The sequence below is a fragment of the Neofelis nebulosa genome, chromosome 4, assembly GCF_028018385.1.
Source record: "Neofelis nebulosa isolate mNeoNeb1 chromosome 4, mNeoNeb1.pri, whole genome shotgun sequence".
NCBI lineage: Eukaryota > Metazoa > Chordata > Mammalia > Carnivora > Felidae > Neofelis > Neofelis nebulosa.
This window is the reverse complement of record NC_080785.1, coordinates 116592278-116616274: the sequence shown is the minus strand read 5'-3', so window position 1 is coordinate 116616274 and position 23997 is coordinate 116592278.

Here is a 23997-nt window from a genome sequence, read left to right as displayed (position 1 = left end):
TGAGATGGGGCACTGGCTAGAGAGGAGCCTGACCCTCACAGGAGGGCAAACCTTTGGTTATTCACCCCACTCTTAACCCTCCTCTCTGCCCTTCTCTCCCTCACACACAAAGTAGGTCAGCTTGAGAGACACTGCCTTGAGTGAGCAGGAGGGAGAATGGTCCATGCTGAGTGGGAGGGCACGATTCTGGGCCCATATTGGGATGCCATCTGTAATTGTAGACTCTCGGAACTGCAAGAGATCTTAAGGATCATCTTGTATAATTCCTTCATTTTACAGATGGGGAAGCTGAGCCCACAGGGGGAAAAATGGAACCTACTTAAAGTCACATAGGTGGATGGGGACAGAGCAGGGACTAGAATATGGATGTCCTGCCACACAGTCCAGTGCTCTTTTGAAGTTGCCATAATGCCTCTGTTGTTTCTGTAATCTTTGTCTAGATGTCCAGATTTTACTTTGTCTTCTTCGTCATCATGCCCTGTGTATCTCCCCTCTGTAACTGAAAGTAAGAGAATAGACCTGAAGTCAGACTGCCTGAATTTCAATACTGGTTGCCCTCATGGAGATGGGTTACAAGGGGGAAGTTAATTAGCCTCTTGGTGCCTCAATTTCCTCTTCTACAAAATGGGAATTATCAGAATATCTACCTCTCAACGTTGTTGACAGGGTGGCCATGTTGTATAACTCCGAGCAGCACCATTCAGACCATAGTCCACCATGCAGGTGATATATGAGTACTATTCCCTGGAATTGTGCAGTGCACAGCCTAGACACAGTGGTCCTGGCTAGGATGAGTTAATGAAATCATGGTTACCAATTCTCTAGCATACAAAAAGCTCATTAAATATTGGCTATTATCATCACCATCATCAGTTTTATTGTCATCATGAAGGACCAATTGCCTTGTTTTTAGAAACAGCAAGGAATGGCAGAAATCAGTAGAAAGTCATCTTTTTGTAAACTTCATTTCTGTTATAAAGGTAATATGCATTCAAAACAGAAAACCTGGAAAACACATATAAGAAAAAACCGAAACAACAAAAATGTATAATCTCACCAACCAGAAATAACCTTTTTTGATGAATGATATGTTTTTCCAGATCTTTTTTTTCCTGACTGCTTTTTTTAAAAAATAATTTTTTAATGTTTATTTGAGAGGGAGAGAGAGAGTGAACAAGAGCAGAGAAGGGGCAGAGAAAGAGGGAGAGAGAGTCTCAGGCAGGCTCTGGGCTGTCAGCGCAGAGCCTGTTGCAGGGCTCCAACTCACAGACTGTGAGGTCATGACCTGAGCCAAGATCAAGAGCCAGATGCTCAACCGACTGAGCCACCCAGGAGCCCCTCTGCCTGCTTTTTTACTTACTAATACCTTGGGAATGCTTTTCCATGTTAATATATTCTAATCTATAACATTAGCTTCAATGAAAAGAGTAGAGCATAGTGGGTAAGAGCATGGACCCTGGATCTAGATGGCCTGGGTTCAACTGTCAGCTCTGCCACTTTCTAGCTTGTGTGACTTTAGGCAAGACAATCTCTCTGTGCTTCAATTTCCTCACCTGTAAAACAGGGCTAATAAATACAACATCTACCCTGTAGAATTGTAGTGAGGATTAAATGAGCTAACATATCTAAAGTCCTTTGAGAGCAATTGGTAAGAATGTCATATGACTGTTTTTAGATCAGTCCATTAAAAAAAGATACTATAATTTGCTAAGCTGGTTCACTGTTGTTGGCCCTTTAGATGATTTCCATTTTTTTTCCTATCATAAATAATATGGCCACAAATATCCCCAACCATCTATCTTTGAGCACATCTATGGTTATTTTATTAAATTCCTAGAAATGGAATCACTGATTTATAGAGGATGTACTTGCCAAATTATCCCAAGTTTGTTCCGATATACATCCTGGCAACATTTGAAAAGATAGGAGAGAGCATGACTCCCTGAGGTCCTGGGAAACAGAACAGGAAACTGTGAGGACACAAATTGGGGCTAGAGGATGTGCTTTAGTTGTTAGTAGATCCATATAGTTTCCTGGAGACGCCATGTCTGCCCTTTGCAGAGTAATGCCATGTTTTCCAAACTTCAATCATTTCAGTATCACCTTCATGATATTTTCCACACCCAAGAACCATCTATACTATAGTTAATATTTAAAAATAGATTTACTTTAAAAAATACATTTGAAATTTAAAAGAAAACTTTATTGTTTTATTTTTTGAGAGAGTGCATGCACATGTGTGATTAGGGGGAGGGGCAGAAGGAGAGAGAGAGAGAATCTCAAGCAGGCTCCACACTCAGCATGGAGCCTGATGTGGGGTCGATCCCATGACCCTGGGATCATGACCTGAGCTGAAATCAAGAGTTAGGCGCTCAACTGACTGAGCCACCCAGGCACCCGTGAAGTTTAAAAGAAAACTTTAAGTCACTACTATAAATCACTCCCATAAAAAAGAAAGTAACTATAAAAAAATAAATATAATAAACCATAACAAAAGCAAATTGTTATTAAATTGTAGCTACACACTGTAACCTGGGGAGGCTCTGAGCTCTAGGCCCTGAACTTTGCATCGTTAGAGAGGAAAATTAGAAAATTAGCAAGCACTAGAGAGGTGTTAAAGACTTTATAGCACCAAACTGACACTTTCCCCTTAGTCTACACAGAAGGTGCATTGAAGTGGGTGCATTGAAGAGGGTGCTTTGAAGAGGGTGCAAAAGTGCACTGAAAAGTGATTTTTTTTGAAAGGTGGGGACATGTGATTTTAAGTTAAAGGACCTGTGAATTTGCCTCCTAAAATTGTCTCTATAACCATCATTTTCCTCACTTGGGGAATATCAGCCAAAATTGCCACACTGAAGGATAGCTTCCTAGGTGTGAAAGAACTCCTACTGTCCATGCTCATGGAATCTTCTCAATAACCCTACCAAGAGTGCTGTAATTATCACCTCCATTTTACAGATGAGGAAACTGAGGCATGGAAAGGTTAACTAAAATGCCCAAGATTGCTATAGCTATTTGGTAGGAGAATTGGGATATGGAACTCAGGTGTTTTGGCTCCAAAGTCTAAGTTCCTAAATTGTATATCTATAATATACGTTATATACATAATATATTGATGTATTAATATTTATAATATTAAATAATATATCTAATAAATATACATGAACGGTATAGATGGTCCCATTACCAGTTATGAGCTGTATCCCTGGTCTCTCATAGATGTAAAGGTATATTTAGACAATGGGACTTACCTTGAACCCCCTTAAACATGTCTGATAATTGGCTTCGTACCTTGCTAACTTGACCCTGACCTTGCTTTGACCTTGACCTTTCTTTCTTTTTTTTTTTTAATGTTTTTATTTATTTCTGAGACAGAGAGAGACAGAACATGAGGGCGGGAGGGGCAGAAAGAGAGGGAGACACAGAATCAGAAGAAGGCTCCATGCTCTGAGCTGTTAGCACAGAGCCCCACACAGGGCTGGAACTCACAAACCGAGAGATCATGACCTGAGCCGAAGTTGGTCACTCAACTGACCGAGCCACCCAGGCGCCCCTTGACCTTTCATTGGTAACTAGACTGGTGACTTTGAGACTCTGAAACCCTTTGCTAGCACTGATAGCTGAAGACCTCGCACCAGGGATGCTTGGGTCTTGAGGTGAGTATTACATTTGCATGAGATTTGTGGAGGCTACAACGGAGAAGGGAATGACTTTGCCAAGGATGCAGAGTGAATTACTGGGGGAGCCTGAACTAAAACCCAAATCTGCTGAGTCCCACTTGGATCCACCACATCCTGCAGCTTTCTTAAGTTACGTGGACAATTTGCCTTCATAATAATTGTCTTATTGTGTTTTCCAGAGTCAGTTGCAATCTTGGGAGATAGGTAGGTATTATTGTGGAGTGCTTTATTTTTTTTTAACATTTTTAAATGTTTATTTATTTTTGACAGAGAGAGAGAGAGAGACAGAGCATGAGCGGGGGAGGGGCAGAGAGAGCGGGAGACACAGAATCCGAAGCAGGCTCCAGGCTCTAAGCTGTCAGCACAGAGCCCGACTCAGGGCTTGAACTCATGGACTCTTGAGATCATGAGCTGAGTTGAAGTCGGACGCTTGACTGACTGAGCCACCCAGGCTCATTTTAGGGTGCTTTATAAATAAGGTAACTGAGGTTGTGCTCAGGGTCACATAGCTAATAAGTAGCAGAGCCTATTGTACACACAAGAAAAAATTCTGTCAGAAAGGGGCATAATTAGGACTACAACCCAGTCCTATTGGCTTTAAGTCCAGATTTCTTCCTACAAAATATCCCATAACTATTTTGGCTTCTTCAGTTTCCTAGATCCTGATGCTAACTCTCATTTCCTAAGATTTTCAATCTTACCTCTTTTCCAGTAGGGATGGGGGAATGGTGCCAAGTATGAGTGATTCATACTGATGTGTGAATGACTATACCTAGCTTCATATGTTTCCCCATCTGAGTGTGTTTGCACTTAGAGAGGTTGTTCTCAATGGAAACTATATTTGTAATCTATTGCTATATAACAAATAACCCTAAAACTTAGTGACTTGATACAATAATAATCATTTGTTATCTCTCACAATTTCTGTGAATCTGGAACTCAGGGCAGAGAGAAGTCTTTACTCTGTTACATGATGTGTTGGTCCTCAGCTGCAAGACTCAAAGTCTAGGGCAGAAATCATCTGAAGACACAGGTACTCACATATCTGGTGGGTGGTGTTGGTTGGCAGCTGGCACATTTACTTGTGGCCTATCCATGCAGTCTGAATGTCCTCTCAATTTAATAACTGGGTTCCCAGGGCAAGTATCCCAAAAGAGACAAGATAGAATGCATATTACCTTTTATGACCTAGTGTTGTTTCTTCTTCATTTCACTGATTGAGGTGGTACCAAAAGTCTACTCAGTTTCAAGGGATGGTAACATGGACCCCACTTCTCAAAGGAGGAATGCCAATGTCATATTATAAGATCTTGTGGGACAGATATGTATTAGTGCAACTGACTTTGGAAAACATAATCTGGCACAACTCTCTAATGGTGTGGATGGAGTTTTGGGGTGATGGTGGGATTCGGAGCTGGTGGCCAAAAAAGAATTCTTGAAGATGTCTTTGGTGCAAAAAGGTGACTTATTAATGCATGGGGACAGTACCCACGGGCAGAAAGAGCTGCACAGGTGTTGTGCAGAGTGACTGCTTATATACTGTGGAGTTGGGGGAGGTAAAATCAAGAGAAAGTTTTTTAAAGGGATTTTCCTACGCTAAAGAGGATTTACAGATTACTGGAGGCCTAGGTATTGGCAGGCTAAGATTGTTTTTCCCTCTAGCAAAGCAATATTAAGATAGTAGGGAGTTCCTGAAGATTAGGCTATTAATGAGATAATTGTAAACTGTTGGAGACTTTATCAGTTTAGCCATTTATTTTCTGTCCTTTCCTTTGTTCTTGGGCAGCCTAGAGTGCCTGAGGAATATACATGTATCCTACCTGGGAGGAGGGTGGTTTGCAGGATATCAGCTTGCCCTATGCTCCCTCATTAGTGGGATTTCATACATGTAATGTGGTCTGTGGGAACAGAGTTTTGGGCAGTGGGGATTCCTTCTAGTATGGCTCCAATCAGATCTCATTGCTCCTGGGGTCATTTTGCTCCAAATTCCTACATTCATAATTCTGCTTTTGCTCTCCCTTTATACTGTGGGAAGTTGTGATCCATTTTTCTCAGAGGGCTCAGACAGCCCTCACCACTGACAGACAGGGGCATGATCCTGCCTGCCAAGAGGACCTGACACTGACAATGAACAGAAATAAAAAATGCTGATCTGCTTCTGGTCTATCGGATGGAGCCCAGCCAGCAATGACTAGAAAGTTTCCTGCTTTGAAGTAGACCTTCCCTGGGCCTTAGAGGAAGCTTACAGACTGAAGATGGGCTCTGGGTAAGGAAATGTGTGTGTTGGGGAAGAGAGGTACCAAGATCTGTCCAGCAAAGTGGTGGCAGTTCCAGAATTTCTATATGAGGGGTTTATGGGCAGCAATCCGTTGAAAGAAAGAATTGGAAGTTTCATTTGCACAGCACTTTACATACGTTTGAGAAGGCATTAGTTGTCTGTTTCAAAGATTTGGGAATGGGGGCTGCCTTAGTTTAGATCTGACCAGAAGCAGACCCTGAGATAAAGATTGAAGAACGGGGAAGTGAGACAGTAAAGGAAGGTAGACAGTAAAGGGCACGTTTTGTCAAGCCAGCTATCATTGTGGGTGAATGGGGCTTATCTTGCTGGGGGAAAAAATGGTAAAGTGAGTGTAAAACTCTCATCTTCAGAGTTATCCCACCCAAGAAGTGAACAGAGCTGGGGTATTGGTGTTCCAGTTGCCATCAGAGCTGCTCTTGTAGAGCAGGATTTAACTCCATCCTGATGTTCTATTCAGAGAAAGCTTGCAAGGCTTTGGAGAAAGTGTTTTTTTTTCTTCGAGAGACTGCATGTGAGCAGGGGAGGGGCAGAAGGAGAAGGGGAGACAGAATTTTTTTAAGTTTATTTATTTTTGAGAGAGAGAGAGAGAGAGAGAGAGAGACAGACAGACAGACAGACAGACAGGAGGGGCAGAGAGAGAGAAGGAGAAAGAGAATCCCAAGCAGGCTCTGTACTGAAAGTGCAGAACTCAATGTAAGACTCCATCTCATGAACACTGAGATTATGACCTGAGCTGAGATCAAGAGTCGGATGCTTGGGGTGCCTGGGTGGCTCAGTCGGTTAAGCAACTGACTTCAGCTCAGGTCATGATCTCACAGTTCGTGGGTCTGAGCCCTGTGTCGGGCTCTGTGCTGACAGCTCCGAGCCTGGAGCCTGCTTCAGATTCTGTGTCTTCCTCTCTCTCTGTCCCTCCCCCACTCTCATTCTGTCTCCCTCTCTCTCAAAAATAATTTAATTTAAAAACATTAAAAAAAAAACATTAAGATGCTTAACCAACTGAGCCATGCCGGCACCCCCAAGAGAGTGGATTTTAAGCAGTCTCCATGCCCAGAACAGAGCCAGACATGGAACTGGATCTCACAAGCCTGAGATCATGACCTGAGCCAAAATCAAGAGTCAGATGCTTAACCAACTGAGCCTCCCAGGTGCCCCTGGAGAAAGTCTTTAAAGCCCATCCATTACCCAAAACTCCTGTCTGGAAAGAAAGGATCAAAAAGGTTTTATAGATGATGAAAATGTTCCAGAATTACAGGTGTATCTCATTGTATTGCACTTTACTTTATTACACTTACTGGGTTTTTTACAAATTGAAGGTTTGTGGCAAGACTTTGTGCAGAGCAAGACTATTGGTGCCATTTTCCCAACAGCATTTGCTTACTTCGTGTCTTGTGTCATATTTTGGTTTTTCTCACAATAGTTCAAACTTTTTCATTAATATTATACGTGAATTCTGCCATCTCATGATACAACAATAATGGATGAGGAATTTCTTCTCATGGATGAGCAAAGTGGTTTCGTGAAATGGAATGTACTCCTGGTGAAGATGTTGTGAGGCTTGTTGAAATGACAACAAAGGACTTAGAATATTACATCACGTTTGTTGATAAAGCACTGGAAGGGTTTGAAAGAAGTTCTACTCTGAATATAAAATGCTATCAAACAGCATTGCCTGCTACGGAGAAATCATTTATGAAAGGGAGAGTCATTTGATGAAACAAACTTAATTGTTGTCTTATTTTAAGAAATTGCTACAGCCACCTCAACCTTCAACATCTACCACCCTGATCAGTCAGCAGCCATCAACATCAAAACAAGACACTCCACCAGCAAAAAGACTACAATTTGCTGAAAGCCCTGATGATGCTTAACACTTAAAAAAATTTTTTTTAATGTTTATTTTTGAGAGAGAGATAGAGAGAGACAAAGTACAAGTGGGAGAGGAGCAAAGAGAGAGACACACACAGAATCCGAAGCAGGCTCCAGGCTCTGAGCTGTCAGCACAGAGCCTGATGCAGGGCTCTAACTCACAAACTGGGAGACCATGACCTGAGCTGAAGTTGGATGCTCAATCAACTGAGCTACCCAGGCATCCCAGTGCTTAGCACTTTTTAGCAATAAAGTATTTTTAATTAAAGTTATGTGCTTTATTTTTTTTAGACATAATGCTATTGCACACTGAATATAGTATAGTGTAAACATAACTTTTATATGCACTGGGAAACCAACAAATTCATTTGACTCACTTTACTGTGATATTTGTTTCAATGTGTTGGTGTGGAACCAAACCCACAATATCTTTGAGATATGCCTGTAGATAGTGGTGATGATTGTATAATTTTATGAATATACTAAAGACCCCTGGATTATTTACTTTGAAAGGGTGGATTCTATGGTATGTAAGTTATATCTCAATTAAAAAATGATTTACACAGGATAGGCATAAAGATCAATGGAACAGAACTGGGAATCTCAAAATAAATCCTTATTTTTATAGCCAACTGATTTTTGGCGGTTGTTATTGGATTTAGGGCTCACTGGGTAATCCAGGATGATTATCCCCTAAGATCCTTAACTTAACGATATCTATGAAGACTTTTTTTTTTTTTCCAAATAAGATTGTGTTCACAGGTTCTAGGGATTAGGATGTGGACATACATATCTTTTTTTTGGGGGGGGGGTTACCATTCAACACAACACAAACCCCATTTTACAGATGATAAAACTGAGTAATTTACTAAAGCAACACAGCTGGAAATAGCAGAGCAGAGATGTGAATCCAGGCAGTTGGGCTCCAAAGCCCATGTTTTTAATCCCAGAGAAATGAAGGGACAAGACCAGATAAGATTTTTCCAGCTGCATGGTAAAGGATGGATGGGAGAGGAGAGACAGGTGGCGCATAGACAAATTAAGAGGTGATTATAACAATCCTAGGCAGACATTGAGGAAGGATTGGACTAAAACAGTGACAAATGAATGGAGAGAAGAGGAAGAGGCCCTATATCCCATTCTAGTAATTGGTTCTTTCCTAGCCTTCCATGGGGTAGATTGTCCACATGGACTTCAGGCCATAAAACTTGTTTCCTTAGGGTCTGGATTATGCCTTTCCTGCCCACTGTGATGGAGATGGGATAGAGGGATGTCCTCAGAGATGCTGCTATGAAATCTCTTATCTCCCCACCCCTCCCTGTACACACATTTAAGTAAAACTGGGGAAAAGGAACTTCCAAAGGTGGTCTGGACTTTGGTAAGTGTCATAGCTCAGGTATGTGTCTTGGGTACTTATCTGGACTTGGTTACATGTCTAGTTTTTGCCATAACAAAATACCACAGACTGGGTGGCTTACATAACAGAATTTTATTTCTCACATTCCTGGGGCCTGGAAATCCAAGATCTACTGGAGACCCTGGAGAGTCAATGGTGTAAATTCCAGTCCATGTCCAAGTATGAAGGCAGGAGAAGACCACTGTCCCACTCAAAGACAGTCAGGCAGAGGGAAAGAATTCTTTTTCACTCAAAATTTAATCTATTCAGAATTTCAACGGATTGAATGGGGCCTCCCCCATACTGGGGTGGGGGGACAATCTGCTTTATTCATTCTACTTATCCAAATGTTAATCTTAGAAATAACCTCAGAGACACACCTAGAAATAACATTTAACCAAATAACTGGATACCCTATGGCCCAGTAAAGTTTACACATAAAATTAACTATCACAAGTTAATATCTGTCTTAATTCAGGCTGCCATAACAAAATATCATAGAATAGGTAGCTTAAATAAGAGAAATCTATTTTCTCACAGTTCTGGAGGCTGGAAGTCTGATATTAGGGTGATATTGGGTTCTGGTGAGAACCTCTTCCTGGCTTGCAGATGGCAGCCTCATCACTGTGTCCTCACATGATGGGGAGAGAGAGCAAGTGCTCTGGTGTCTCTTTTTATAAAGGAACTCATCCCATCATGAGGGACCTTCATGACTTCATCTAAACCTAATCATCTCCCAAAGGCCCCATCTCCAAACATCATCACATTGGAAGCTACAGCTTCAACATATGAATCTGGGGAGGACAATCCAGTCCATGAGAGTGGGGAGAGCTATCTTTTAGCAGGACTTCCCTCCAAGCATCAATAGTTCCCTCAGACCAAAGCCTAAAGGCCAACTCCTAAAAATCTAGACCCTTCCTTCTTTCCAGAATTTAACTCCTGTGCTCAAATCCCCTATAATCACCCTCTGTTCCATCAGGTGACCTGAGGCTTGTACCAGTTGTTTGAGAAGTGAGACTGATGGCTACAGTCACAAAAGTAATGGATTTCGTTTAGCCAGTGAGATTGATTGGTGAATCCTGACACTGTAGAATTAGGTATGGCCCAATAGAAAGAATTGGGGATCAGAATCCAACAGATGTGGGTTCACATTATGGTTCTGTCCCCTACTTGCTCTGAGAACTCTGCCAACCTACTTAACCCCTTTGAGCGCCTATGTTCTCGTTTATGGAAAAGGAAAAATACTAATACCTATCTCAAGGGGCATATAGTGAGGATTCAAGAAGATAATGCCTCAAATGCTACCATTACAAGTCTAAGGACACCAAGGACAGAGGAGCATCATCATTACTAATGAAGTACTATTTTCATAGCTTATATTTATTCTGTATTTACTACACACTGGGTACTATGCTTAGAATTTTACATGTGTGATCTCATTTAGTTCTCCAATAAATGTATGAGGTAGGTTCTGGTGTTACCCTCATTTTACTGATGAAGAAACTGAGTCCAAGAAAGTTATGTAGATTGCCAAAGGCCCCTGAGCCTCAGCTCATTGGATCAGGATTGGATACCTGACCCAGGTTGAATCACTTAGATTCTCTCTCCCAGAAATTGCGAATTGGATTTCAGATGCTTGATACTCTCTGCTGGTCACTCAAAATGAAGACATGTGAACTTGGGAGCTACAGAGTAGTCATTAATGGTTAGGTATACACAAAGGCAGAAATTCTGTAGAGAGTGAAGCAGACACAAAGACAGAAACAGGAGAATGAGGCTGTGGAGAAAGAGAAGATGAGAGAGACTCTCTGGATTCCCCAGTTAGACTTCTTGCCTATGTTAGTCATGACTAGGATGTAAATGATAGAAATCTGCCTCCTACTGGTTTAAATGGAAAATAATCAATCCATTGGCTCTAAGAATAACACTGACTTCAGGCATACCTTGATTCAATATGTTCAATATTGTCTGGAACCTGTCTCTGTTCTTTGATCTGCTTTCTTCTGTGTTAGTGTCAGCTTCAAGCAAGCTCTTTCCATGGTGGAAAGATGGCTACCAGAAGCCCCAGGCACAGAACTAGTGCAGGGCTTTCATCTTGCAGAGACTATCTCTTTCCCAAAAGTTCTAAGAAAGGACTCATCATTGAGTCATTGGCTGGCATTGCCCATCTCTGAGGCTAACACTATGTTCAAGGAGATGGAATGCATAATTGACCACATATGGTTCCAGGGGTTGGAGTCACTTAGACTCAAATCACATAGACTGAGAGGGGAAAAGTGGCTCCCCAAAGAAATACTCATCAGAGGAAGGGGGGCTGGAAATAGGGCAATAAATACAATAGGTGTTCATCACATGTTACTCTATTCTCATAATAAATTTCTTTCTTTTAGCCAGCTTAAAATGGTTTAGAGGAGAAATCTGTTGTGACTTAAAGAACCCTTGACAGAGATAGCCAGATTTCTACCATGTGGTTCCAGATATCCTGCCCTACCTTCTAATACCCTTCTTCACCCAGCCACCAGCCCCAAAGTCTTGTCCTACCTGCTCTCATACCTAATTGTAATCGCAGATAAAGATTGCTACATTTTTTTAAAAGTAGGTTGGGGTGCCTGGATGGCTCAGTTGGTTAAGCATTTGACTTCGGCTTTGGTCATGTTCTCACAGTTCGTGGGTTCACGCCCATGTTGGGATCTGTGCTAACAGCTCAGATCTTGGAGCCTGCTTCAGATTCTGTGTCTCCCCGTATCTCTGCCCCTCCCCTGCTCTGTCTCTTTCTCTCTCAAAAATAAATAAACATTAAAAAAAATAATAAAAGTAGGCCTCACGCCCAATAGGGAGTCCAATGTGGAACTTGAACTCACCACCCTGAGAATAAGACTGGAGCTGAGATCAAGAGTAGGATGCTTAACCAACTGAGCCACTTAAGATTGCTACATTTTCCACTCTACCAGCCTGATGCAGACTAGCATCTTGAAGCCATGCTGAAGATGGCAGATTCTCAAGGTAGAAAGAACTTGGTTCTTAAAGAACCACCTATCGATCAGGAACATATATGTTGGAGTACATGTACACAAGAAATAATCTATTGTGTTAAACTGAGATTTGAGAGTTAGTGTGTTTCAACAGATACCATTACCTTAATTAAGAGAAAAATAAAGAAGGCTGGTTTAAGGACTTTAGACTTGACTTTCAAGACTGGTTAGCCTTACCATCAGGGGTCTTAGTTGCAAACAACAGAAACTGACTCTGGATTGTATAAGCAAGAAAGAAGTTGTGTAGGGATAGGACATGGTGTAGTTCACTGAATTTCCAGCAAGACTAGGGATCCAGGATTGGGAAATGGACAGGAGAGAAGGAAATTATATAGCCAGAATCACAGGCAAAATCAACCTTGGAACCAGACTGTTGGGAACACTGCCACTCTCACTGCTGAACATTGGACAGTCCAGGTTGCACAGCCTACACCTGCAGCCCTGGATACCTCTGCCACTTCCACCTCTAGAAGTTGGGTGTTGGGGATGCTACTCTGTGTTTGTTTCTTTTCATCACCAACTCCAGATTCAAAATCCCAAAAGGGTACATCAACTTGGCCAAATCTAGGTCACATTCCCAGTCCTCTAGTTGCCAGAAAGTCTGAGACAGAGATTGTATCTGCACTTTTCAGCTTCTACATTAGGAGGCACTTTTGTCTTCTACCAACTGTTAGAGAGAAAGAGATTTCCCAAACTAGGAATGGTATCAACCAAACTGCCCCTCCCAAACTATGCAAATCCAAATCAACAGCAACAACAACTACTACTATCATTACTACTGCTGCTAAAACAAATGACCACTGAAGGGTTTTAAGCAGGGAAGTGGCATTATCAAATACATGTTAGAAAGATGCTTTTGTTGGCTAAATGTAGTTAGGATTTGGACTTCTTCCAATTCTTCCAGGCTGGGGGTAGGGAAACAAATGAGGAGCCTCTCAGAGTGTGTCTGTGGAAGAGCCACATCAGGCATCACCTGGGAGCTTGTTAGAAATGTAGAATCTGGGGTGCCTGGCTGGCTCAGTTAGTAGAGCATGCAACTCTTGATCTCAGGGTCAGGAGTTCAAGTACCACGTTGGGCATGGAGCCTACTTAAAAAAAAAAAAAGAAAGAAAGAAAGAAAGAAAGAAAGAAAGAAAGAAAGAAAGAAAGAAAGAAAGAAAGAAAGAAAGAAAGGAAAGAAATGCAGAATCCCCCTCCACTCCTGAGCTGGTCTAGTGCAGTGCTTTTCAAACTCTGAAGTGTATATGAATTACCAGGGATATTGGTGAAATGCAGATCCCGATTCTGTAGGTCTTGGTGGGGGAGCTGCAATTCTGCCTTTCCAACAAGTTCTCAATTGATGCCAATGCTGCTAGTCCAGGACGACATTTGAAGTAGCAAGGATCTAAGACAGGATGAGGGATTGACCTAGGTTACTGGCAGTGGGATGGTGAGGTTCCATCTCCTCTGAAGGAGATGGAATTGACAAGATTAGGCAAAGGTTCTGATATGTGGTAAAATCAAGGATGTATTCTAAGTTTCTGGTTTGCATAACTAGGTGGCGTTATGCAAAGCGTTTGGGGATTTTTTTTTTTTTCTGATCTACATTTCTTATAAAGAGCCTGCATTTACTTGTGCATTAAAGAGAGGGGAGACAAAAGAAATCAATGATGCTGTAAGCAGCCCAGGTAAGTAAGGAGGTATTTTAAAATATGATAAACATCTTTAACTTTTGATGAATAAAATATATACTTTTCTGTCTAATAGTTTCTTGGGCATGATCCATGCTGAATTGCTACAAACTATTCAGCTGCTAGAATCCTACAATATTCCCACAAAGACTTAATAAAATATGATATTTTTTTCTTCCTTGTTAATTTAAGAACTAATCATGGTATAATGCTGACCAGGTGTGACATAGTGATTTCTCTTTAAAAATAGTTTCTAGGGAGCTGATGATGAAAACATAAGGGGGATAATGTACTTCTTTCAATACTGAACCCAATTAATTTCAGTGACTCATAAGTGCTAGGGTGAGAAATTAGATTATTAAAGCTACATTTGTTTAAGAAAGAAATAATTTTCCTTCTTCTCAATAGACTTGTAATTGTTTTAGACATAAATTGCTCTGTGAAGTTAGGTTGGAGAATTCAGTAAAACTAAAGGAAGGCTCATCCCCAAGCTTTATTGAAAGAATAGCCAACTATCTGGTTACAGGCTGCTGGCTGAGGTAGAATTGGTCATCCTGTAACATGAAGCAATGATGGTCATAGCTAATACTTACTGAGCCCTTCCATGCACCATACAGCTTGTTGAGTTTCTCACAGCACCCTGAGATACATACATTTATTTTATTTTATTTTTATTGAAGTATAATTGACATTTAACATTCTATTAGTTGCGGTGTCCAACATAATGGTGAACATTTGTATACACTGAGAAATGATCACCACAATAAGTCTAGTTTGTGTCTGTCACCATACAAAGTGACAAAATTTTTTTCCTATGATAAGAATTTTTAAGATTTCCTTTCTTAGCAACTTTCGAATTTGCAATACAGTGTTATTGACTATAGTCATCATGGTGTATGTTACATTCCCATGACTTATTTATTTTATACCTGGAAGTTTGTACCTCTTGATCCCCTTCACTCCTCTAATCTCCCCTCCCCTCTGGCAATCACCAGCTACTCTCTGTAACTGTGAATTTTGTTTTGATTGTTAAGTTTTTAGTATATGTGCTGCTGAAGTGAGCACTGTTTGTTTTGTTTTCAAAAATGTCACATATAAGTTAAATCATACAGTATTTGTCTTTCTCCATCTGACTTATTTCACTTAGCATAATACTGAGGTAGGCACTTTTAATTCCCATTCTATAGATGGAGAAAATAAGGCTTAGTGAGGGTCACTGGCTTGTCAAATTCTCTCAGATGGTAAGCGACAGACCCTCATCCAGGTTTGACTGCTTGCAGAACTATGACCCTTAAAAACCTACCCCTGAATTCTAGAATGTTAAGCAAGAGAATATAAGGTACATCTTCTAAGGTTTACATATGAGGAAAGCAAAGTTCAGGTAATTCCTGGTTCAGTGTGGTTTCTGATGATGCACCACACTGCCTTTTACTGAAACTGACCAAATCTATAAAGTTAGTGAAATGGATCTGATTCTAATGCATATAAGTGGTTCCCTATTGGTATGACTGTGAGAGCCCTGGGAAGACTGTTTTCTCCAAGATATGCTTTCCCTCATTAGATGGTCTCTGAGGTTCTAACATTAAATATTAATTCCTCTAAGTTAGGCCATTATTTTTTTTAATGTTTATTTATTTACTTTCATGTGAGAGAGAGGCAGGGAGAGAGGGAGACAGAATCCCAAGCAAACCCCATGCTATCAGCGCAGAGTCCAAGGTGGGGCTCAAACTCACAAACTGTGAGATCATGACCTGAGGAGAAACCGAGAGTCGGATGCTCAACTGATTGAGCCACCCAGGCGTTCTGTTAGGCCTTTCTTATACCCTTGTTAAAATGCAACTGCTCAAGCATGTCAGTGTGGATGTGTGCATACCCCTTCCTTGAGAGAGGTTTTAACTGGGGAGAAGGAACCAAGAGGGGCAACAGAGGCAGACTGAGATGAGTCTTGGGTCAAGAGAAAAGGAATAAGGAAAAAGATGAAAAACAGGGGGTCTGGGGACCTGAATGACAAATCTCTCAAATTAATTTGTTGAAGAACTGATGTGAAGAGGGGGAACTCTTAGGGTTAATGATACATGTTTGTTTTGAATAAAGATAGCATTAAGCAGATCTGATTCTCTCACTAAGATCACCTATAAAGACAATATAGATATGGAGCAGAGCTATAAAAAGCTTGGAGGAAAAGCCCTGAATTTGGCACTTCCTTATTTTCTGACCCTGAACAAGGCTTTCCACTCCACTTGGCTTTAGATATTTTTTAAAAAATTATTTAAAAATATTTATTTATTTTTGAGAGAGAGAGAGAGAGAGAAAGACAGAGCATGAGGGGGAGAGGGGCAGAGAGAGAGGGAGACACAGATTCCAAAGCAGGCTCCAGGCTCTGAGTTGTGAGCACAGACCCCGATGCGGGGCTTGAACTCACGAACCATGAGATCATGATCTGAGCTGAAGTCGGACGCCTAACCAGCTGAGCCATCCAGGAGCCCCAGCTTTTTTTTTTTTTTTAAATGATTTGTGTGTTTTATTAGATAGATAGAGATAGAGTGTGTGTGTGAGCATGCTGGGGGGAGGAGCAGAGAGAGAGAGAAAGAGAGAAAGAGAGAGGGAGAATCTCAAGCAGGCTCCATATTCCCAATGTGGGGCTCAATCCCACAACCCTGGGATCATGACCTGAGTGAGATCAGGAGTCAGATGCTCAACCAACTGAGCCACCCAGGTGCCCCTCCCAGCTTCAACTTTTAACATGAGTTGCTGTCAGGTGGGGGCAAGAGAGGAAGGGCCATAACTGATAACTGATGTGGCTGCTGGGTAGATGATATTTTTGAAACACCCTGAATCTATTCTAGGATTAAATCCTCCTAGAGCCTATCTATGCAGGACATGCTTCAAATAAGGCTGACACTGAGCATCCTTAGAGAGACTTCTCACTTCCCAGCAGCTTCTGTGGTTCACATTCCTCTCCTGTTAGGGATAATTAGTGGAATAGCCTCAGTTGTCCTTCTTAGCATTCTTGTTTGGCCAGAGAAGTCTCTGGCACATTCCTTTTCCTAGAGGAGTCCTTTGTCACCTCTGACTGAAGCAGGAGAAACAGTTTACATAATGGTGTTCGCACTGATGCTTCAAACTAATTTTTTCTCCAATTACCACATTTTCTGACAGCTAGTTTAGAAGTTGTTACCAATTTTTTTTTTAAGCTGGAGAGCTTTCAATTATAGACCTAAGTTTATCAGAACATAACTCTAAAGAATAGAGCTTCAGATTTTAAAACAGAGATAATGAGAGATATTTCACCAATGACACAGATTTAGGGAAGAAGGTGATTCCTCCTCCGAGGAATCTTAGTGAAAGATATTAATGTTTGGGAATTTCCTCAATTAATCTCATAGGTGAAATCCTTCATAAAGCAGCTTATCTTGGATTGTGGCTCAGCTTGGCACAAACCTATCTGTGTGATAAACTTACGTGACAGACCTATGGACACAGCTGATCAAAAAGGAAAGCCTGATAAAGCAGGCAAGGCCCTGACCACTAGCAGGCATTTATGTAGATGTTTTTTGTGAAACCCAGGGTTTGACATAATCCCTCAAACCATGGATATAGTTGTCCCCTGTTGTTACATGGCCATGATGGGAAAGAACTATGAGTTGATTAAAATAAAAACTGGAGATAAACAGTCTTCTGCTATGAAAAAATATGAGTACTTTTAGCTTCAAGAGTCAGAAGTGCCTGGGTTAGAATCCTTGCTTTGCTGCTAACTAGCTAAGCAACTCCAGAGCAAGACCCTACACTTCTCTGAGCTTCAGAATCGTCTTGTGTTTGGTGGGATGGTGTACAGAGGGACGGGACACAAGGATGCAATGAAAGTGCTAAACACAGGGCCTAGAGAATGATAAGATCTCCATGCTTCGGTGAAGGGTAGCTTTAAGACCATTTCCTGGCATCTACCCCCAATCTCATTCCCGATTTTAATTTAGCTTCTCCTATCCCATGTGGTCATGCCACTCTGGTCATACCTCAGCCCACTTCTTAGACTCTACACACCAGAAAAGTAAATAAAGGGGTCATTGATGCAGTGTAGATAGATTGAGGGCATCATGCAGATCTTAAATGGCTCTACTGGCTCCCCATTGCCTCAGAATCAAATTAATTCTCCTTGGCAAGGGAGGCAGGATTGTGATAAAGGGCCCTGCCTCTGGAATTAGCTGGATTTGAATCCCAGGTCTGCCCCATCCTTCCCGTTTGACTTTGGTGAAGTCACTCCACTTTCTGAACATGAATATTTTCAGTGGTAAAAATAAAAAAAAGGGATTATAATAGTGCCAATTTCATAAGATTGTTGAAAAGATTATATGAGATAATTAATGCATGTGAAGTTTTTAGCATGAACCTGGCACACATCAGTCACATAATTAGTGTTTTCTATTGTTACTATTTATTATCATTATCATTATTTTATATTGTTAATTTTTAAATTTAATTTTATTATTATTTATTACCACTTGGTTTCAACTTGCTTGTCAGCCTTATTTCCCTCCAGCCATACTTCATACAACACCATGCTTCAGCCACTTTGAAATACCACTAAAAATGAACTGAACAGTATAATGAATAGAGTTAATAATACTGTACTACATACTTGCAAATTCTAAAAGAGTAGATTATTAAATGTTCCACCACAAAAAATAAATGGTAATTATGTGATGCGATGCTGGTGTTAGCTAATGCTATGATGATAATAATTTTGCAATATTTGAGTGTATCCAATCAACATGTTGCTTAAACTCACACAGTGTCATATGCCAATTACACCTTTGTAAGCAGGGGGGGAAAAAACTTAAAAAAAAAAACCCCAATGCATTGAGCTCCTACTATATTCCAGGCCATTTCTAAGTGTGGATACTCACTCAAAAATTCAACTCTGTTTTTTAAGACATGGGAACTTATGGTGTAGTTAAAGTCTGTTTGCTATTTCTAAAAGTTTCTCATACTTTTATGTCATCATCTCTGTGTAGATGCCCTTTCTGCTGCCTAGCAAGACCTTTCTTCCTTCTCTCATTGGTGGTCTTATTTATCCCTTAAAAGCCAGCTTGACTGTAAAATAGTTCCTGATATCTTACAGCAGAATTGAATGTTCTCTGCTCTTTGATGCCATAGCACCTTGCATATAATTCTATTATACTAGTTATTGTATTGGGATGTTTATATGACTATTCCTGCTGCTAGAGCAGGAGCTAATTGAAATCAGGGGCCTCTGTCTCATTCATCCAACGATTATTTATTAAGCCTTCTGTGCCTGGTACCACTACACATGCTCAGACATCAGAGATATAATGCACATTCCTGCTCTTAAAGAATTCATAGTTTAGTAAAGAAGCAGTCATTTATCCATAAAATTCAATTCAAATTGATGATTGTTATAGGGCATACTCACATCAGTCTCATTTGTCTGGACATTCCTTGTCTGTAGGCCCTGTGAGTTGGCTTGGTTTGAATCCTATCACCAGAAACATTTCCCCCTAAAGATTGGCTTCCATGCTGAAATTTCACCATTTAAGTTTGTCTACTCTAGGTCTGTATTAGTCAGGATTCTTTTGGTTGCAAGTGACAGAAACCCAACTGAAACTAGTGTAAGCCAAAAGAGGAACTTATTGGCTCACCACAGAAAAGGTGAACAGCCAAATTATGTGAAAAAGCAGGGAAATCTGGATTTCAGGAAGAAGTGCCATCAGAGGCTCAGAACCAGGATTATCTTTATATCCCTTTTCTCAGTTGTGTTGATGTCATTCTTAATGCCAACCAGCTTTCTCTCTGCATGGTGGTGCTGGAGGCTATGTAAATACACCACTCAGATCTCCTTGAGGTGATCAGGAGCATGAGCCTGAGACACTCGAGAGAGGTCACTGACCAAAGGTCCCAGCTGCTGAAATTCATTGCTTCTATTTGCCCTGAGGTTATGATCTCCTTGGGTTGCTCCATGGGAGTGACTGACTGAGTGTGTCAGGCTTCTCCTGGGAAGACCAGAACCCCTTGATGATTGATTTTGGCTTGAGGACTCCCCAACAGCCTTGTCAAACCTTCCTTGGACTGGTTGGTAGTCTTGGAAGCTAATTTCCTCTGTCACTTGGAGTCAGACTTGCATTATAGTCTAATGATTCTCTCCACCTTCCTGGCTTCCTTTCCATTTTCTCTTACTGTGATTGACCCAATATTAATCCGCGTGCATTTAATCCTGTTTTAGTGTCTGCTTCTCAGAGTACTGGAGTAATAGACTCCTTCAAGAGAGTTTACCATGAGAGCAGAATTGACTGAAGAGCCTGGTTCACTCTTGTGGATGCACAACAGCATTTTGCTGAGGCCACGCTTTTCCCAGACTATTTCCAGCCAATAAATGAGCATGGTGGCAGGGGAGGGGGGTGCAGGCTAATGCTAGTCCATGTCTCTAATGGGAAATTTTGGCTTGACAACCCCCCATAGGCCTGGCCAAGCTTTCTAAGAACTGTGCTTAGAACTGAGACTCTTCCTAACCAATCTTCCTTCCTTCCCTCTCTCCTTTCATAGGCGTCAGTCCTGCATTGCAGTCTGAGCCTCCCCCTGCCCTACTCCTGCTCCCTCCCTTTTATACTTCACAGGTGTTTCTTTAAGAAATCTCTTCCATGGGGTGCCTAGGTGGCTGTTAGTTAAGCATCTGATTCTTGATTTTGGCTCAGGTCATGATCTCACTGTTGTGAGATTGTATCAGGACCCCACATAGGGGTTCGAACCCCATATCATTCTCTGCATTATGCAGAGATTGGGATTCTTTCTCTCCCTCTCTCTCTACCCCTCCCCAACTCAAGCTCATGCTCTCTCTCAAAATAAATAAATAAACTTTAAAAAATTTAAAAAAAAAAATTTTTTTTTTCAACGTTTTTATTTATTTTTGGGACAGAGAGAGACAGAGCATGAACGGGGGAGGGGCAGAGAGAGAGGGAGACACAGAATCGGAAACAGGCTCCAGGCTCCGAGCCATCAGCCCAGAGCCTGACGCGGGGCTCGAACTCACAGACCGCGAGATCGTGACCTGGCTGAAGTCGGACGCTTAACCGACTGCGCCACCCAGGCGCCCCAACTTTAAAAAATTTTTAAAAGGGGCATCTGGGTGGCTCAGTCAGTTAGGCGTCCGATTTAAGCTCAGGTCATGATCTCACAGCTTGTGAGTTCCAGCCCTGCATTGGACTCTGTGCTGACAGCTCAGAGCCTGGAATCTGCTTTGGATTCTATGTCTCCCTCTCTCTCTGCCCCTCCCCCACTCACTCTCTGTCTCTTTCTCTCTCAAAAATAAATAAACATTAAAAGACTTTTTTTAATTAAAAAAAAAAAAGAAAGAAAGAAATCTCTTCCATGTCTAATCCCATCCCAGTTAACTGCTTTTCAGAAGACCTGAACTAGCACAGGTGGCAAAAAGGGATTTGAATAGGTCTTGCATTTTTGCCCTACATTTACCACTACCATTAAGACCAGTAATTATTCTTTAATCTATTTGTTAAAAAACAAACAAACAAACAAACAAAAAAAACCTCCCAGAGAAAGACTCTGGGTGGGGTTGGCCTGCGTCAGATGAACCAATCAACTGTAGTCAAGAAAGTGAATCATGTGAAACATGGCAGCCATGTGGATGGAGTTTGGGAGAAAGGACCCAAGAAAAGGTTGGGGAAGAGGATGCAATACAGATGCAATTAAAATTTTCCACAGGGTCTTGGAGGCATTGCAGGTTTTCAGAACTTCTTGGAAAATCCATGATAAAAGGGGAGTTAGATTCATTCTTAAACCTTATCAGCTGGTGTCTGGAGGGTACCAATGATGGTGAACTGAGAATAAAGCACTATGAATAGTACCCAGGGGAGAAAAGCAGCATCAAGCCTGGGCAGGAACTCTGTGATGGGAGTCGGAATGCACTTGTATCTTCCTAGTAACAACACTTGTGTCTTCTTACCAATTCTGTTAGGGGCCAGCCTTATCTGAGTCCCCCTCAGTGGAGGAACAACATATAGTCCTTAACTACTATAATGGTTATGCAAATCTAAAATTGTTCAGGAGCTCTAAGATCCAAAGTCCAGTGGAGAGACAAGATACAAAAACCCAGAAGGGGCCAGAGGCAAGGATCAAAGTCTGGGAACGGAGCCAGGAGTTTGGACCCAAGAGGGAGATTGTTTGGGTAGGCAGATCAGATAGCAATGGAAATCGACTGGCCTTGAAGGATTGCTTAAGGTATCAACTACCATTTATAGCTTGCTTTTAAGGTCTGGCAGGAATGTGATGTGTGGGTGGGATGGTTTCATTGAAAGGTCCAGTGGTGGAACAGTCATGGCACAGTGCAAAATGTGTACACTGAACCCTTAATGTGAGCCCAATTGAGCCATAATTATAGATTTGTATATTTGGAGCCTTAATGGAATTTTCCAGGAGAATTCAGGGCCAGAGAGCCCTGTGCAAATCAACAGAAATCTGGAATTCCTGGGTATCAGAGACTTTGGGAAAGAGAATAACAGCAGAAGAGGATTTGAGGTATTTGTTTTGTATAGATCTTCTGAGATAAAAGGGGATGACTTTGTGACAGCAAAATGCAGAATAGATCCCCAGGTGTTAAGCTTGGGAAATCAGAGGTCTAGAACCCTGTGCTTATCCTGCACAGCCACTAAGCTGTCAAACGCACTCTCTTCCAGGTATATGCAAGGTGCCCTTCATGCATTTACTATATGCCAGACAATGTCCTAGCATTTTTCTTTTTTTCTTTGTCTTTTTTGGGAAAAAGAGAAAATGTGCGTGCTCATGCCTGCATGCACACAAGTGGGGAAGAGGCAGAGGGAGAAGGAGGGCAAGGATCTTTAAGGGAATGACCCCTTTCATTCCCCTCAGGAGGGTGACCTTGCCGGAAACAATGTGTTCTTTGCTAATACTTTCTTATTTCTGCCCTCTTTCTGTTGAGCATGGAACCTGACACAGCGCTTGATCTCACAACCATGAGATCATGACCTGAGCTGAAATCAAGAGTTGGACTCTTAACCGACTGAGCCACCAGGCGCCCCTGTCATAGCATTTTTCATGCATCATTTCTTTGAATCTTAGAAAAACCCCAAGTGGTAATTACTATAATTGTTCCCATTTCACAGATGAGAAAATTGAGGGTCATAGAATGAAGTCAATTGCTGAAGTCACACAGCTAACAGAAAGTAGATCTGCAGCTTGAACACCAAAGACTGTGTAATTGGTCACCTCACTAAGCTCCCCCACCCTGCTTTTAACTCCCTTAGTTACCAACTTTAGTTGTTTTTCCATGTACTCCTTTGATGCTGATAGTTACCCCTTCAGCTAGTACTCAGGGTCATACTGATTATTATTAAAACATAACTTTTTGTTTGTTTTTTTTTAACTTGAAATTTTTTTGAAAACGAGGTAATATACAGGAAAATGGTATAAAATTTAGAGATACAAAAGACCATACGGTTATTTCCCCATCACCCAGTTATCTTATTAAGCATGTTAAAAAGAAGACAGCAGGTCCAAAATGGAGTCACTTGTACTAGACCCCACATCAGCATTGTTTTGTTCCTTAAACAATATGGGAGTTCCTCAAAAGGTTAAAAAAAGGACCTTCCCTACAATCCAGCAATCTTACTACTAGGTATTTACCCAAAGAATAAAAAAATACTAATTCAGAGGGATACATGCACCCTATTCTTTATAGCAGCATTGTCTATAATAGCCAGATTATGGAAACAGCCCAAGTGCCCATTGATTGATGAAAGGATAAAGAATGTGATATATGTGTGTGTGTGTATATATATATATATATATATATATATATACACACACGTGTGTGTGTGTGTGTGATATATGCCATACACACACACACACACACACACACACACACACTGGAATATTACTCAGCCTTAAAAAGAATGAAATCTTGCCTTTTGCAACAACATGGATGGAGCTAGAGAGTATTATGTTAAGTGAAAAAATCGGTCAGAGAAAGATAAATACCATATGATTTCACTCATATGTGGAATTTAAG